The sequence below is a fragment of the Lissotriton vulgaris genome, chromosome 3_1 (assembly GCF_964263255.1).
Source record: "Lissotriton vulgaris chromosome 3_1, aLisVul1.2, whole genome shotgun sequence".
Lineage (NCBI taxonomy): Eukaryota > Metazoa > Chordata > Amphibia > Caudata > Salamandridae > Lissotriton > Lissotriton vulgaris.
The window spans coordinates 1,156,532,665-1,156,548,416 of record NC_141689.1 but is presented as its reverse complement, the minus strand read 5'-3'; the positions used below and the strand labels follow the sequence as shown (position 1 = coordinate 1,156,548,416).

General features: G+C 43.4%; 1 protein-coding gene across 1 annotated transcript in view; it reads left to right on the top strand.

The window, feature by feature from the left end:
* Positions 1 to 15,752, top strand: part of LOC147727606 (thioredoxin-like) — a 349,562-nt gene that overhangs the window by 50,310 nt on the left and 283,500 nt on the right. The gene's annotated exons all lie outside the window — the stretch shown is intronic.

Genomic DNA, 15,752 nt, shown 5'->3' with positions numbered 1-15,752 from the left:
AAACGCCTCTTCCTATTCTCATAGGCTGACAGTAACAAGGATCAGCCAGTCACAGGAGGAGGCGGGATCCTAGAAGGATTTTATGGGCTACGTCATAGATCCGGTCAAGCCGAGTATTCAACCAAAGTACTGGCAAAACTGCTGCTCTTAGTAGCGCCTGATTGCCCTCACCACTGCCTCACAGACACACACTGCACATGCAGGATTTGGGCGGTATTGAAGTCGTCCACCTCCCATGCGCTGCGTGTGTTTGTACACAGCTGTGCTGCACTGCTACTAGAATGGACAGTGTAAGTGCTGCAGCCTTAGACCAGTCCAATCTCCTTCTCCGTCCTCTTGAGACTGGTGGGACACCGCTCCCTACCCCCTGATGCAGGAACCACGGCTGGGGTGGGCGGGGCTGCTCTGCGAGCAGGGGGGGAATGGTGTGCCCACTCCTGAGGGTGCAATGACTGTTTGGTCAGCCCTCTGGGGTCGCCCAAACCAGTCATGCGCACTCTGCCCTTTCTCCATGCAGGCTTTGTATGTGGAGAAAATGGCCTCTCAGTAAGCCCCTGGCTAGGCGGTGTCCCCGTTAACACGTAAAATTACCGGGAACATTCCCAGTATCTGGAGGGTTAAAGAGGAAAATGTAACCGGAGTATATCCTCCCTTTAGACTATATATCACAAAAAATACTCCAATGGACCAACCAGTGGTCAGAATGGAAGGTGTCTTTTCTGTGCCCAAGAGCAGGGACAGAACAGGAGAGAAAACCTATATATGAGGGAACTCTCTCTAATGAAAAGGATGTGCTAGTCACGCCCCTGTGTTTGGAGAAGAACACCTTTTGTTTTAATTACCATCACACACCCTAGTGGTGTCATGCTTCATGATCGGGTCACCCCGACCCCTAAAAGTAGGGGTGGGCTAAACCACAGTGTTGGAATCTCTTTAGATAGATGAAGACCAGGGGGCTTTAATGATAAAAAACCTTAGTCAGACCCCCGGTTTCCCTTTATTCTTGGGTCTGGCTGGGTCAATAAAAATCCAAAAACCAGGTCTTATTGGAGTTTAATGGTCATAAGACCCTAGTGCTGACATTTTTCAGTCCAAAGCGGCCATTAAGGTCCTGGACGTTCTTCAGGGCAAGAGGAAAAAAACCCCTTATGTGTAGAGAATACCAGGATGGGAAGTCCCTTGTGTGAGACGAGGACAGAGTAGCCACTCATCGCGATATATGTAGTATTAGTGTGTTTGTATGCTGCCAGGCTCCATCTGTAGGGTAGAATTAGGAACAGACACAAACAAAAGGATTCATAAAAGCATTTAGTCAATGCTTTATATCCAAAAGGTGTATCGTGCGTGGTATGCCAATACTTGTGTGCATGCCGCTATAGGAGCGACATCCCCTAATTGTGCCACTCATCATGGTACCTCTGAGACATACTATTCATATGTGACAGACCTATGGAGTGGTGAAATTATTCACATTCTAACACAAACTGCGTGTTAGTATGGGTTGGAGAAAGTAGCTATTACCAATAAAATCAGTCTCAAAATTGCAGTATGCAGATCACCGCCAATATAGTGTTAATGAATGCACAAAAACATACCATGCATAAATTTCCACATTCACTCACGCACACCAATCAGCTGTTAGCATTTCCATCGTAACGTACCCAAATTGGGAGGGCTGCGTGCATCACACAGGACTGGATCAATAGTGTGAGCTTAATTTGCAGAAGAGTAATTCTGTATTTAGCGCTATTTCTTGGTGCAAAAAATGCCCTCTAACGCCCAAAAAGGGAACAAGAATGCATTTTGCTCTACGAAGTAGTGTTAAATACAACAGAACATGAATAGCACACGTGTGTAGCCCCTCAAGCTTACTTAATGTGCTGTTGGGGTAGGATTTTCACCAGCCTATTAACCGGATCTAGCACTGTTTTATTAACGCAAAATACACCCTCACATCCAAAATGGATAAGAAATAACACTAAATGCAACAGACCATGAATAGCAAGCACGAGCAACTGCTCAGGCTTGTTTTATGTCTTCTCGTAATAGAATTTTATGGCATGTCACGTAGACTAAGATTATGCAAATCTCATTTATTGAGCAGCTCACAGCAGCAACAATTGAAGAGATCTAGAACTTCAAAAGCATTCTAACATTGTATAAAGTCCTTCCACATGTTGTCTTCTCCCTACTTTGTTGCAGCTGCTCACAAGATAAGTACACCTGTCATATTTTATTTGCCTATTGCATGCCTGATTGACTATTGGTTGATTGATTAATGGTTAGATCTCCCCACCCAACCTGTAACCGTATTTTGTATATTAATAAAACTGTATATTGATATTTCTAAACATTTTGCCTTGTAGGGGGGAAGGCTCTCTTCTGTAATCACACGGTGTGTCTTGTCTCTGGACTGGAGGCTTCCTGTCTCCGTTTCCCGACAGTGGGTTAATGCCCATTCATGCGTAATCGGAGTAGAGACTTCCTGTCTTCTCACTCCGTATCTTTAAATACTGCGCATTGCCCTCTTAAATATATCCTTTAGCTTGGTTCCTTTAGAGTCAGAGCGGAAGCTTTCCACCTCCACCCAGAGGGACGTACTGGCCATAGCAGGCACCGGGCGTTTCCCCGGTGATCCGCCAGGGGTGGGGGGCAATTTTGGGCCCCTTGGGGTCGTTTTTGTTACAGGGCCATATTTGCAGCATAGATGCAAAATCGGCCCCGTAACAAAATCTGCCGAAACCGGCCCTGGCAAACAGCTTGGTCGCACCCAGGGGGGCTCTTTGCCAGGGTCCGTTTTGGTTCCCAGTCTGGCCCTGTCCACCCGACTCATTTCCATGGTTTCACAGCTTCCTAAGGCCGAGGAAAACACCCGCTACACAAGATAAGCATCTTTCAAAATACGATCCCTTGCTAAGCGGCACCTGCACGACTGGCATCGTCCCGCTCCCATGGCAAACCCACCACTAGAGCAGGAGCTTTAACAAGGCCCTGGAGGGTTGCCATGACAACGGGAAAATAGCGAGGCACACCCGCGAGCTGAAGTAAGAGACCGGCTCGCAGAGGGACTCGCTTTGTGTATTTAAAAAAAAAAAGGGAATAAAACATAACATTAACAAGCAGAATATTCGCTCGAATAAAGGTGACTCACCCTTCCATGTTAATGTGGTGAGTTACCCTTCTGCTATCAGCACCGGTTAACCCTCTATGACAGTGGTTGGTGGTTTAGCTGATAAAGTTGTTAAAATATTTAGTTGGAATAGTTGGAACCTGACTAACTGCTAGGACAGCTGCCTTCCATCATCAGTTCCCTGTTTTAGACTCTCTATTGATTACCATGTCCACTGAACCCTCTACTAGCTTCATGGAGGATAGACTGGAGGGTCTTATTAATCAGGCCCTAGACAGGGTAATAGGGTCACTTGATGACACCATTATTAAGAAATTGGAGGTACTATCTAAAAAAGGTTGGCCAGTTACTGGATGCTCCAAAGAGGCCACAGAGGCAGATAAAACCCAAAGGAAGAGAGCTACAGCTGATAGCCTACCTAAGGGTGCTAAAGAGGCCAAAACTTCGAAACCACTGACATCAAGCTGTGGCGGTGACAGAGACAATGCATTGGGCACATCGGATGGGCAGGAAAAAGGCCCGGTGCTACCTATCCCCATCAATAGTGACGATGGTCTGGAGGATGAGATTAATCTTTCCTACTCCTCCGAGTTTGACTCCGAGGACGAGTGAGAGATAAGGAACGTGGGTATATCTGATGAAGCATCTAAGGCCTCAGGGTCAAAAATGGGTATTGTAGACCCCTTTATGGAGTGCATATTTGACCTGCTCCTTATCAAACACCCTCTATCTCCGAGTGGGTCCCATCGTAACATGTGGGTGAATACCTCTTCTCCTGGGTTCGTAAGGAAAACCCTAAGGAGGTGAGGTCTCGCCTCCGGTCAAAGTTCCTTCAACCATCCCTCCTGGATAAAGTGGCCTCAACCCCAGGCCTAGACAACAAGGTAGTGGCGTTCATCGCCAAAAGCAGGAGAGACCTGAGGAAAGGTCTCAAGAAGGGTTTAGAATCTTGCCAGAAGAGACGTTTGGATATTACCGGCCCTCTAACCAAGATGTTTGAGTTAGCCAAAAGGGCCTATCTTGAGGATACCCCCATTGACCCCAGAGAGCTGCACCAGTGGGCGCAAAGAGCCATTTGCCTACTTGGTAACGCCCACACTGCACTCTCCAATGAGAGAAGGAATAGTGTCTTATTGAAATTCGACCCCAAGCTAGTGGAACTGGCTAACAAGGAAGGAAGCCTCCCCAGTCCTTCTCTTAGGGGAGGAATTTATTAAGGAAATGGCTAAATACGGGGGAGTATTTCATTCTATACAAACATCACAGAGGACATAAAGAGAGTCTTCCAAGACAAGGTTTTTGGCAGAACACAGGTTTTGTTCTCGGCCGTGGCCATAGCACATCAAGACCCTACATGGGAAGGGGGACAAGATCCTCCCAGGCAGGTTTTGCAAGCCACTCATCCTTCTACCCTCTAAAGCAGAGATTTTGTGGCAGAGGCTTCAGGGGCGGACGAAGACCAACATGCTTTTCAGCAGGTAAGACTTAAGAAAGACCCTCTATAAAGGTGGGAGGAAGACTAGCCCAATTCTGTGGAAACTGGAATCTGGTGAGCCAGGATCCTTGGATCCTGGATACAGTCAAACAGTACTAGATAGAGTTTATAGATTTACCAATACAATCAATCCTAGTGGCAAAGGAGGTAAAAGACTTATACACCAAAGGGGCAATACAAGAGGGAAAGGAGCTAGGCTTCATCAGCAATGTTTTCCTAGTGGAGACAGAGGGATGAGACCTGTTAGAAACCTAAACGATTTGAACAAATGGGTGATCTCACACCACTTCAAAATGGAGGCAATTCACCTACTCAGAGACGTGCTGGGAAAAGGGGACGGGTTAACTTGTCTAGACCTGATAGATGCATACCTCAATATCCCTGCAGTTATGCAGTCTCCTCTCCAGGCTTTCATCAGTCCCCTGATGTTTCACCAAGGTCCTACGCCCAGTAGCCGGGTGGCTATGAGCAAGAGGGGTGAGACTGATATTGAACTTAGACGACATACTTATAATGGCCCAATCCAGGGAAGTTGCATCAAAACTCATAGGGCCTCATTTATGAGGCTGTGCGTCACTTTACCGCCGCCGGTGCGTCACTAATTGTGATGCACCAGTGGCGTAAAAAATGCTCCTTGTTGCGCCATATTTACAAAGTGACGTATCTAGGTAGATGCGTCACTTTGTAAACCCCTGAGCCACATTATACCTGCGCCAGGTATAATGTATGCGAGGGATGCGTTTTGACGCAAGAAAGGGTCATGGAAGTGACGCCGTGAAATCTATAAGATTTCACTGCGCCATTTCTTGGCCGCTAATGAGTCAAAACCTTACGCCTGCTTCACGGCAGGAGTAAGACTGACGCAGGCACTAACAACATGGTACTTGCCTATGTGAAAGTACACATTGCTGGAGTTGCGTCACTTTTGTGACACACTCCAGCATTGCGTCACTTTTGCATCTACAGATATGTCAGAAATACTGACGTATCTGTAACTCCTTGCGACATGATGCGTCATAATATAAATATGGCGCATCAATCATGACGCAAGGAGTGCGCACTGAGAAGTGACGCATCGGTGCTTTCCCGCAGCGATGCGTAATTTCTCATAAATGAGGCCCATAGATCTTACAATAAAACTCTTAGAATACCTGGGATTTGTCATAAACATGAAAAAATCCTCTATAACTCCAAGCCAGGACACTTAGGGGCATATTATCTAACAGTGGGCGTAGCACTTCGCTCCGCCCACGGAGTGGGCTTAGTGTTGCCTACTTCGCGCTTCACAAAGTAGGCATAGTAGGCCACACTACGCCCATTCCCTGGGTGTAGTTGCCCGCCACCTGCCTCCCTCCCCGGCGCAAGCGCATTCGTTTGAAGAAGTTGGCGCGTCTACAGGATGAGGGAGCCCCGGGACGCTGCATTCAAGGTAAGTTATTTTACTTTAATTTTACTGTATGTAATATGAAAAATAGGGTTGTAGAAGAGGGCGAGAGGGAGGCGGGCGGCGCGTAGTGAGGCTACGCGAAGTGAGTGGGTGGGCGTAGCGCCCACCCCGCTTCGCGGAGCTTCGTGTAGCCCCACTACGCGGACTACGCCCACTCTTAATATTATCAAGAACAGGCGATAAAATTATCGCTGCATTATCGGCAGGAAACTGCCCCTAAAGCATCAATAATGGGCTTGAAAATATGCCCTTGTGAATTCCAATAGCAACCCAGGTTAACACCAGAACCTGGGCTGCTCTGGGAATTCACAAGGACATATTATCAAGCCCATTATCACCACTTTAACTGCAGTTTCCTGACGATAAAGCAGCGATAATTTTATTGCCTGTTCTTGATAACATGGCCCTTAGTTCCTGGGCTTTGTCATAAATACAGTTCAAGCAGAGTTAAAACAACCTGGAGAAAAGTTAAGGAAAGTTTGAACTGAGTTAAGGAAAATACTAAAGAAAGAGAGATTTTCACTGAGAACATTAGCAAGGGTACTCAACGATTGACAACATGTATCCGCCCCCCTGCATTACCGGGCCTTGCAGAGACTCAAGACCAAAGCTTTGAAGTGAATCAATCTTATACCCAAATAGTATCCCTGTCCTCGGATTTGAGGAAAGAACTACTCTGGTGGTTGAGGAATGTAGAGGCGTGGAATGGCAGAGCAATCTTTAGGGAGGAACCAGAGATAGTAATAGGGTCGTACGCAAGTTGAGAGGGATGGGTTGCCAGATGCGGTGACTCATTGACGGGGGGACGTTGGACAGAACAGGAGAAGAAATTACATATCATCTGCATAGAACTATTGGCAGGCTCCTTTGCAATTCGCAGCTTTACCAGGGACTTAATGAAGTTTTCATTCATGCTTCGCATGGACAATGTATCTGCAGCCTGATACATAAACAAAATGGGGTGAGCCCACTATATAGATTATCGGACCTAGCCAAGAACTCCTGGACCTACTCCCTTAGAGGGACCTCATAGTCAAAAACTTTTATTTTGGCTGGAGGTCTTCAAGACATCCTTAGAGCGGTAAACTGGTCCAACGAAAGTATCTTCAAAAGCTGTTACTTTAAACCTGTAACAAGTGCAATTGATAATGTGTTGAACACACTTTAAACTTGCATAATGTTAGCCTTCGTGACGTGCCATAAAATTGAGATTTTTCACAGCCTGGTGGGCAGAAAATCTGGATTTTATTAACGACATGAAGGCTAAGATTAATTATTCCTCCACTAGCTACCTACCCTTGGGTAAAATTACTAAAGAGGATCTTTTTTGTCTTTCAGGCTAGAAATTTTAAAGAACTAATAGATTATTACAGTGAAATTAAGAAAAAAGAATGTTAAAGTTATCTTAAATGCTGCACCAAAGAAGGAAGAAGAGTATGTGTGGAGGGACTTTATACAATGTTAGAATGTTTTAGAATGTTTTTGAAGTTCTAGATCTCTTCAATTGTTGCGGATGTGAGCGGCACAATAAAGGAGATTTGCATAATCTTAGCGTCTGTGTCTTTAATAAAATTGAAGACTGAAGGGGGAGGGAGGTTAGGGGGTGGGGAAAAAATAAAAACAGTCCTCTAAATCGTCCTTTAAAGCTTTCTTTAGAGGGGAGAGACATGATTTTATACAGCTTACTTATCTTTGTCTTGCACTACTGCTCCTCAGTCCTAGTAAATTTCTTCCAATATAATGCATAACTTACGCATCTTATCCTGGAACACTAATGGTCTTCGGACTACGCCAAGAAGAAACATCATCATGCAATATCTTAGAGATTCTACTGCGCAAGTATTAGTGCTCCAGGAGACACACTTGGCAGAAAACGAAATGCAAAATCTGTTGCGTAAGAATAAATGGATAGATTTTGGGGTCATTACATCACAAACTTCACATATTAGGGGGGTGGCCATTCTCTTTAAAAAATCCATTAGGGCAAGGCTAATCTCTAAACAGGTAGACCCTTACGGTCGATGGGCAATAACCTCTGTCATTATCCTGGGTGCTTCATTTACAATAGTAGGATATTATGGCCCAAACCAGGACGACCCATCAGTTTTGACTACACTCTTTTCACAACTATATTTATTTCCAGAGCCGGTTATCTTAGCAGGCGACTATAATATAGTTCTGGATCCAGTATTGGACAAATCATCTTCCAATAGGGCTAAAACTCTAGCTAAAACAAGGATGTTTTTGTTAAACAATATGAAAGCACTGAATTATGTCGATATCTGGAGGGCACTTCATGGGTCTCTAAGGGGGTACACATTTAAGAACTATAAATATCATCATCAATCTCGGATAGACTTCATTTTGATCAGTCACATTTTGGTTAAACAGGCAAAATCAATCGCCCATTTACCTTTTCATCTCTCAGACCACACAGCTATCATTTTTGAACTTGAGGTTCCTTCTAGGCCCTCTTTAAGAAATTGGTCCTTTGATAGATCAATTCTGGCTTCACCCAATATCATTGAAGCATTAAAACAGGAAATTAAGTTTTTTTGGGAGATTAATCAGGGGTCCGCCCTACCTGGGGTTACCTGGGACGCCTTCAAAGCCACACTAAGGGGTTATTTAACAAATCTATCGTCATTTAAAAACAAAACTTATAGGGAAGCAGTAGCCTCTCTTGAACTAGAGATCGCAGGGCTTCAAGAAGAGATTGATTCAAACCCGGTAACACCAGGGACCCCCTTAGTGGAGTTGCAAGACAGATTAACGGTCTTAAAAGGAGATCTTTCCTCAGTTCTGAATGCTCGTGTTTTAGAGAGATGGGAAGTTAGTAAGCTGGCTCATTTTGAATATGGGGAAGGAGCCGGAAAGCTCCCAGCTTGGAAGTCTAAAACAGATAGGGCCCGAAACAACGTTAGTTCCATCTGTAAAGATGGTGTATTATATTCTACAGAAGAGGAAATTAGTGGAGCCTTTAGAAGCTTCTTCTCTGAAATTTATCAAGAAGATAAGAGGGTAGAACCGAGCCAAGCAAGGGACTGGTTATCTGGCATTTCTCTGTCGACCTTAAATTTAGAACAAAGGGATGCCTTAGATTGCCCTATTACACAGGAGGAAGTAAGCTCCGCCATCTCCAAAAGTAAAAAAGGAAAGGCTGCAGGACCTGATGGGCTACCCTCCGAAATCTACAAACTAATTTGCTCAACAACTCTCTCCCACTTAACGGACCTCTTTAACAGTATTCTACTGGATGGTGCCTTACCCCCAGCATCTTGGGATAAGGCCTCTATAACTTTGATTTTAAAACCGGGTAAACCTGCAACTAGCTCTGGCTCATATAGGCCAATCTCTATTCTTAGCACGGATTATAAGATCTTTGCATCTGTGCTTGCAAATAGATTGGGGGGAGTTGCAGATAATATCTTGCATGTGGACCAGAAAGGATTCGTAAAGGGTAGGCAACTTTATGAATTGACTTATGATCTCATCGGTGCAATAGACATGGCCACACTTGCATCGCTTCCCTTAGCTGTCTTTACCCTGGATGCTACAAAAGCTTTTGACAGGGTAAACTGGATATATCTAGAGGAAGTCCTGAAAAAGATTAATTTAGGTGACAATTTTAGGAGAGCTGTTAAGCTACTATACAAAAACCCTTCTGCCTCCCTATTGGTTAACGGTGAACTCACTGAGTCATTTAACATTACTCGAGGAACCCGTCAAGGGTGTCCTCTCTCACCACTTCTGTTTGATTTTTATATTGAACCTTTTGCTCAATTAATTCGGGATAACGTTAATATAAAACCTTTTATTTTTGAAGGATGGGAGAAGAAAGTTGCATTGTATGCGGATGATGTTCTTATTTTTTATCCGAGTTGGGCTCGTCCTTTTCTACCGTTATATCTATCGCGGAAGAGTTCGGTGCAATATCAGGATATGAAGTTAACGCATCAAAAACGGACATCATGGTCTGGAATCACCCCGTATCGATCACAGGGGTACAGCCTAGTACTACCCTCAGCTATCTTGGGTTAAACATTTATTCTGACATCAATAAGATTGTCCCCTTAAATTTTGCTCAGGTGGCTAAGGAGGCTCGAAGATCGATGAGATTATGGTCTGCCCTGCCTATCTCCTTGATAGGTAGGTCTAACTTGGTCAAAATGTCTATCTTACCCAAGATTATGTTTTTGTTTAACACTATCCCTCTTTTTTTTGATTCATCTTTGATTGCCAAACTCCAAACTGAAATAAATAGATTCATTTGGAATAGTCATACGCCCAGATTATCTTGGAAGAAAATAAGACGCCGTCGAGAAAAAGGGGGCCTCGCAGCACCAGATCTGCAATTCTATGGATGGGCCTTTCAACTTTCCCATATCAGGATGCTCCTAAAGACCCCTAATACTGCTGGGTGCGGGAAATTATTTTCTGCACTCCTTAAGGGGGAAAAAATTGGGCCGACGAACTTCTTGTTAAAGTTTGTCGACCCTAAATACTTCAAAAAAGTAAAGCTAAAGGTTTTGAGAGACCTTGCTAGAACATGGGCGAACCTCAGACGTACACTCAAATTGGATTACCATCTAGGTAGGGCCCCGTTATGGGACTCCCCAGGAGCTCCGTCTTGGCTTTTGGATAGTTTAGCTCTTCCAGTTAGAGAGGCCGGATTCACATCATGGGGGGAATTGTTTGTTGTTGAAGGAACCTTACTCTCATGGGACACTTTGAGTTCTATAATAGGAACTCGTTTTTCACTATTTAAGTTCCTCCAAATTCAGAGTTGGGCGCAGGCCTACAGCCAAGGCAGGGGTAGGTTTAAAATAGGTATCGATAGTAATATAGTAACCCACCTGATGGATAAACCACCTTTTAAAAAAGAGATTACTTTTTGGTACAACCTTATTTTGGATGAGGTCGATGGTGATTTTTTGCTACCCCTCTCGCTTTGGGAAACATATATCACTAATACCGATGTGGAAGGTCTGTGGTTAAAATCATTTAAGATTCTGGGAGATACTGTCAAACCATCTTGACTCCGCCGTAATCACTTGTTTACATTACACAGAGTGTATTATTCTCCATTACGTCTATCAAAGTTCCCCAATAATAATCAGGTGGCATGCCCTAGATGCGGTTTAGTAGCAGCATCAGATGTTCATATGTTTTTGGAGTGTCCGTCTATATCATTATTTTGGAATGAAATTTGTTCTTCCCTTTCGATAGCAATAGGTGCGCAAGTTAGCCCTAGTCCCATGTTAGTATTCTTTGGTATTATACCAGAACTGGACGGGATGTCTAAAAAATTGGTATTCTATAGCTGCTTGTTGGCCAGAAGAGAAATTTGCAGACGGTGGAAAGATAAGAAACCTCCTCTCTTCACCGATTGGCGAGCAGCAATGCTACAGATTTCCAAACTAGACATGTCTAGAGTTGGTAATCTACACAAGAGAAGATTTTGGCTTCTTTTGAACTGGTAATCCTAGACTATAATACTAAGGGGTATTTTTTTTTTTTTTTTTTTTTCCCCCTTGTCCTATGATTTTGCTACTTGCTGGGTCATTTTTCTCGATCCTCTTTTGTTATACATACCCACAAGGGAGATGTCGGCTACATTTTGGGTTGTATTGAGCAGTATGCTAGTCCAGTTGGTACCACTTGACGATCATTGAGGTACGGATGCTCAGCACTGTGGGATACGCCGGTAGGAATCATTAAAATCCCCCCCAGTAAATCTGGGTCAGTGTCTCAGTCATTTCCTCTAGATAGTCGTTATTAAATGGTCACCAAGGGCGTATATGAGGACAAAAAAAAAAAAAAAAAATTGAAGACACCCTTTTGGTAAGTACTGCTTTTCTGACAATGAGTTTTGCCTTTTCTATTTAGCACACTTATCTTGGTCTAGCACCTTCAGTATTGAAATTCCAGGATTATTTTCATCTGTTCGTTTTTTCAATTCCTTTTGATTGTAAGTACAATATCTCTACATGTATCTGTTTTGTTAATGGTCTCCAGTCCTACAAAACATAGAATTTAATCTGGTCTTTAATATTTGTCTTTCAAATAGGTTCATGTGAAAAGCCACAATTGTCAATTAAGAACATCGCTCAAGTTGTTTGCACTTTAATTTTGTCGTGAAACAAACTTGTGAACCAAAATAATTAGGGTTGAAACATGTCGACCATATTGCGTTGAGCATTACAGGCTGCTAATAACCATTCTGTAAAATAGTTGATTGTCAACTGATAGTTCATTGAGTATAAACTGCTACATTGCCAGTTGTCTTATTCCACTTTTCATTATGATTCCCCAAGTGTAATATATATAAGGTTTGTATTCATACTTATCTATGTTCTGTGGTTTTGAATTTAAATGTGTTTTTCCTTGTCGTAAATATCTTTTCAGAGGACCCTTGTTTGACTTTCAACAACATCCTTCTTTTTTAGGCGTAATTATGTTTGCTATTTTTGATTTAAGTATGCCAGGCCAATTCAATTTCAGTTGCATATATACATGAGTTAACCGATTAAAACTCTGCTTAGTGTACATAATGAACCCTGGTCCGTGCTTACACTTATTTGACTAGTACGAGCCCTGATTTTATTTAGTGTCTCTTCCCACTATGATCCAATCGTTGATAATTTTGGTGTTTTTGTTTTTCTCATAAAGCAGACCTGCACCCAGTAACATTTATACTGTACAGATACCTTGTTATTTGTTTCCACCTCATTTTCATAGTCTAAAACATATGTAATGGCATGCTATTTCCAATCTGCTCATGCATGGTTCTACAGTTATAGTTTTACATTTGGGTAAATTCAGTGTGCGTACTTCGAACTTTCCTACATGCATTTTCATTTTCCAATTACCGAAAGGTACACGTATAGGTGCAGGAGTAAATGTGGGAAAGGGAAGAAATTGCGGCAAATTGCATACTTTTACGGGGAAATACATATTCTTAAAAAAAGACATAAAAAATGTGCTTACTCTGTGCACATGTACTGTATGAATTGCACAGAGTAGGCATATGTAGAATTAAAGTAAAGAGCTGTAAGCAATAAGGTATTCTTGTGAATTCTAGGCCTTCCACACACTTGCAAAGACAATTTAGGAAATGTGTAAATAATGCACATATAAAGGTAAATGTTTTTAAATTACCCAAACACCAGTAAAATATGACAGAGTATATAGACGTGAACAATGCACACCAAAATTCTTATGTTTCCCTTAGCCAGGATCCTCTTGTGCTAGTCCTCGGATGTCTTGGTCAATTATACGTGTGATAACCATCGCAATGGACCGCACACTGCTAGCCCCTCCTCCGGATCGCCCCTCGGGACTCTGGTACATGGAGTTCTTGAGTGGTTCACCCAAGTGGGTGCAAGTAGGTACTTGTTGAACTGATGATCTCTAGACCCGATACATGTCCCGGGTTTTAGGATATCACCCGAGACATGGCTCGGGTTTCTGGATAACTTCCCTCATCAGTAGAGAAAATAGTTAGGGGTGGAAGAGAAGGCCGCCAAACAACCGTCAATGGCCTCGATGCCCGAACCGGCACGCAGGTGCGTCGTCTAGGAGCCCATCGGCTCAAAGCTCAAGGGAGCCAATTTGTAGAAACCATCGCAATGGACCGCACACTGCTAGCCCCTCCTCCGGATCGCCCCTCGGGACTCTGGCACATGGAGTTCTTGAGTGGTTCACCCAAGTGGGTGCAAGTAGGTACTTGTTGAACTGATGATCTCTAGACCTGATACATGTCCCGGGTTTTAGGATATCACCCGAGACATGGCTCGGGTTTCGGGATAACTTCCCTCATCAGTAGAGAAAATAGTTAGGGGTGGAAGAGAAGGCCGCCAAATAACCATCAATGGCCTCGATGCCCGAACCGGCACGCAGGTGCGTCGTCCAGGAGCCCGTCGGCTCAAAGCTCAAGGAAGCCAATGTGTAGAAACCATCGCAATGGACCGCACACTGCTAGCCCCTCCTCCGGATCGCCCCTCAGGACTCTGGTACATAGAGTTCTTGAGTGGTTCACCCAAGTGGGTGCAAGTAGGTACTTGTTGAACTGATGATCTTTACACCCGATACATGTCCCGGGTTTTATGATATCACCTGAGACATGGCTCGGGTTTCGGGATAACTTCCCTCATCAGTAGAGAAAATAGTTAGGGGTGGAAGAGAAGGCCGCCAAACAACCATCAATGGCATCGATGCCCGAACCGGCACGCAGGTGCGTCGTCCAGGAGCCCGTCGGCTCAAAGCTCAAGGGAGCCAATTTGTAGAAACCATTGCAATGGACCGCACACTGCTAGCCCCTCCTCCGGATCGCCCCTCGGGACTCTGGTACATGGAGTTCTTGAGTGGTTCACCCAAGTGGGTGCAAGTAGGTACTTGTTGAATTGATGTACACCATTGTTAGTGGGTCAAGTGAAGTAATGGCACACACATTCCTTTCTTTCCTGATATGTGTGGTGTGTCGCTGGTGGCAGATGGCATGCTGTGTTTAAAGAAATTGTTTGTTGCAGATGCTCCTTACCCTCAATATCAAAAGTGATGTGTTGTTCAGAGAGGCAGAAAAGCCTTAAAAAATACAGGTAGTTTGTTTCAAAATTAGCATTTTCCGAATCAGTATATGTGTACCTTTTTGATTTTGTAGGTTACTTTTCTTTATTAAGATGTTTGCAATAAAAAAAAAAAATTCTGCTCAAAAGTGGCACGCAAAAAAGCTAAGAATGGTTTTAGATCTCTTCTTACTGTTTCAAAATTCACAAATCATCATTAGTATTGGAATTTCCAATAGCAGCTAATCTTTCTTGGTAAACTAGAACTGCTATTTTCACATCTAAACAGTGAGTTGTTCTTCCTTTGTGGTTTTAGGATCTGAATGGAACACTGGTATAAACAATGTCTTGCTTTAAATGGAAAGAGGTATTGACCTTTGGAACAAAGGAGGTTCCAAGCACAGTATAATCCTGTTCTCAAAAACCTTCTGAAAGTTGAACCTTTATGTTAAGAAACCTAACTCCCCTAATCTTCTTGCCTATTTAATAGATACTAGAAAAGGATTTTAAGAGTTAAATAACTCAAATCAATATGTGGTAAGGGCTCAAAGGGAGAAGGTATAAACGCTTGAAGCACCAGCAACAAATCCCATGATGGAATCTTTTGTTGTGGCAAAGGTTAAATAGCCACTGACTAGTTTTAAATCTACCGTAAATCTAGTTACAGGGACTTTTATTGTAGCCCATTGAATTTTAAGTGAGAAAACACTTAACCCTAGGGAAAGCCATCTTGGAAAAATTCTAAAAAATAAAACAGTTGGGATGCTTGGGAAACTAACTGTCTTGTCGAACCCCACTTACAAAAGGAGGCCCAATGCCTCTTATAAGAAGTCAATGTGGTACCTCTTATGAAAGGCTTGACTGCACAGTACTAACCTATTTGATAACTCCCTCATCAGCATACCTGACCACTTAACCTCCAAGCTGTTATTTGTACTTACTCAGATTTTGGAATGTAAGGACGGGGAAGGATAGTGGGGATGGATGGACCAGCAGTAGCCGCTCCCTGTCCAATTTTAGTCTCACTACTAGAGAGAACTAATTAGAACATGGCGATACTGGAGCCACCAGAATAACCTCCGCTTTCTTCCTCCAGAGCCTCAGAAAAAAAAT